Here is a 3,395-nt window from a genome sequence, read left to right on the forward strand (position 1 = left end):
AAGTATTGGTGCGTCACATAACTTCTTCTTTAGCTTCTCGAATGCCTCATCTTGTTGCTCACTCCACGTATATGTAGCTCCTTTGTGGGTCAATGCTGTCAATGGAGTAACTATCAAAGAAAAGCATTGGATAAATCGTCGGTAATATCTGGCTAATCCTAGAAAGCTTCGGATCTCCGTGGGACTTTTCGGACGTTCCCCCTTCATCACAGTTTGGATCTTTGCGGGGTCAACAATTATCCCTTCTTGGTTAACCATGTGACCCAAGAACTGGACTTCTCGTATCCAAAAGTCACATTTGGAGAGCTTGGCGTAAAGCTTCTCCTTCTTTAACACTTCCAACACTTCCCGTAGGTGCTTGCCATGCTCCTCTTGGCTTTTCGAGTAGATCAGAATGTCGTCGATGAACACTATCACGGATTTATCAAGGAATGGTTTACAAACCCTATTCATCAAATCCATGAATGCTGTTGGAGCATTGGTTAGTCCGAATGACATAACCAAGAACTCGTATTGTCTATATCTCATTCTAAATGCAGTCTTCTCAATATCCTGCTCTCTTACCTTCAGCTGATGATATCCTGACCAAAGATCGATCTTTGAGAAGTAGCTCGAACCTTGTAGCTGATCGAATAGGTCATCAATCCTCGGCAATGGATACTTGTTCTTCACCGTTGCCTTATTCAGCTCTCGGTAGTCTATACACATTCTCATACTTCCATCCTTTTTCTTCACGAATAACACCGGAACTCCCTAGGGTGATGAACTAGGTCGAATGAAACCATTGTCCAACAGCTCCTAAAGTTGCTTCATAAGCTCCTTCATCTCCTTTGGTGCTAATCGGTAAGGTACCTTTGCTATCGGTGTTGTACCTGGTAACAAATCTATTTGAAACTCCACTTTCCTATCAGGTGGTAATCCAGGAAGATCTTTGGGAAAGACTTTCGGAACACAACCGGTATATTTTGTACCTCTTTCTTTTCCTTCTTAGCATTGATTACGAATGCCAAGTACGATGCACATCCTTTGGAAAAACATTTCCTGGCTTTCATCAGGGAGATGATTCTAGAATTCACTCTGCGTTTGTCCCCGTACACCATAAATGATTCCTTTCCGGGTGGGTTTACCCTTACTATCTTCTTTCGACATTGAATCTCAGCATTGTTGGCGCTAAGCCAATCCATACCCAAAACGATGTCGAAACTGTTTAACTCTATGGGTAATAGCTCCTCATGGAATTCGTTTCCGTTTAGGTTGATGACTACATTCTTAATACGAATACTAACAGGTACGAACTTGCCACTGGCAACATCTACAATTAGGGCATTATCAAGTTTTTCTACAGGTAATGCTAGTTTTCTACCAAATTTACACGACACAAAAGGAGTAGTTGGCTCCGGAATCAAATAGTACATTGGCAGGCAAACCATTTACAAGAAAGGTACCTGAAGTGAAGTCTGCTGCCTCCTTTGCAGCCTCGAGCATCATCTGGAAGGCTCTTACCTTCGGCTTTGGTGGAATGTTGGGCCTTCCCACATCTTTCTTCTTTGGGCAATCCTTAGCAATATTCCCTTCTTCACGGCACTCGTAGCACACCCTCTTGTTGATGGTGCACTCATTGGCATAGTGCCCCGTTTTCCCACACTTGTAGCAGGTTACTTCCTTGCTACATTTTCCCGAGTGCTTTTTCTTGCATTTCTCGCACTATTTCAATTCATTTCCTCCTCCCACGAACTTCTTTGAACTGAACTTGCTCTTATTTTTGTTGGGTTTAGGAGACCCTTCAAATTTCCTCTTCTCGCCAACCTTAACCTTACTGGAAGCTCTTCCCTTAATCATATCCTCCACAGACTTGGCAGCCCATATAGCTGCCTCCAGAGTATGTGCCTGACGCACTGGCATCGTGTACTCCTATGGAAGTCCCTTCGCGTACTTATCGATTTTCGTCAGCTCATCCAGAACAAGACGCAAGTCAAACTCCATCTTTTTTGTGAAGTTGTTCGTGGATTCATCGATTGACATGCTTCCCTTCTTCAGGGTTAGGAACTGGTTCTCTATCTCAAGCATGTTTTGAGCTGAGAAGTACTTTCGTTTGAATTGCATAAGAAATTCTTCTCATGTCTTTTGCAGGGGCTCGTTGGGGCTTAAAGTCTTCCCAAAGGTATTCCACCAAGGTACAACGCCTCCTCGAAACTGACGCACTGCAAACGTGGTCTGTAGTTTTCCTCTGCAACCGCATGTCATGATAGCTAACTCCATCTCTGAGATCCAGTCCATGACCCCGATCAGATCTTCTTTTCTAGTGAAAGTCGATGGCTTGCAAGTCAGAAAATCCTTGTACTTGCATCCATTTCTCTCGTCTCCGTCATCTTTATTTAGGACTAATGTTCAAATCATCCTTATCTCTCCGAAACGTTTACATGCTAGTTCTAATATCGTAGTCGTACGTTTAGAATCCTAAACACATAAGGTTGCCAGATCTGGTCGGCAATAGACCATAGATCCGAATAACTAATAGCATATAAGGCACAAAGCATTTAGCACATAAAAGCATTTTAGGCATAATTCCTAAAATAAGCTAGTGCTCACTTCTCACTATCATCGCTTAGCATTCTAAGTTTAAGTCTAGAAATCCTACAAATTCCTAGTTCGCTTAAACTAATTCTCTGATACCAACTGTGACATCCCCATTTTCATGGCTAGAAAAGACCGATTTTGTTTATGCTTTGTTTAAAAATCAGAGTAACATTTTAAATAAAAGTGTTGCGGAATTTGTCCCAAAACAAAATATGATAAAGATTTATCAAAAGCATTTCTGTAGAAATGTATTTCATTAAAAAGACTCGGGATGTCATGTTTGATATAGATCATAAGGATAAACAATACAACATAGGCCTTACTACATTATTTCGTATTTACAGGCCTAAAATTTCCTTAAACACTCTTCCCAAGACATCACATCTATGCTCATTCGCCACTACGTGTAAGACAAGAAACTGAGTGGGTCAGGCTTGGGAGCCTGGTGAGCACATAGGGTTTTCAACCCACAATAAATAAGTTTATTAACTTTATCAAACCAAACAACCCGATTACCCGTTCCCGTTATCCTCACTTTACGTCCCTAAAACATCTAACACAAGGGACCTAGTCTAAGGACTTTCATCAGGATGGACACTGTCATCAGGATGGACACTACTGGTAAGGGGATTCCACAGCAATAAATGTCCTTAAGGCAACCATGTGGGTGATGGAGTACACCTGGTGAGCACACAGTTCAAATAAACACACAATTCAAATAAACACACAATTCAAATAAACACCTATATGTTGCGAGCCTGCTAGCGTTCCACTGGACTATCTAGAATAGTCCGTGGACGTCATCTATACTACGCTAG

This window comes from Lactuca serriola, chromosome 1 (assembly GCF_051521515.1).
Source record: "Lactuca serriola cultivar US96UC23 chromosome 1, Lser_US96UC23_V15, whole genome shotgun sequence".
NCBI lineage: Eukaryota > Viridiplantae > Streptophyta > Magnoliopsida > Asterales > Asteraceae > Lactuca > Lactuca serriola.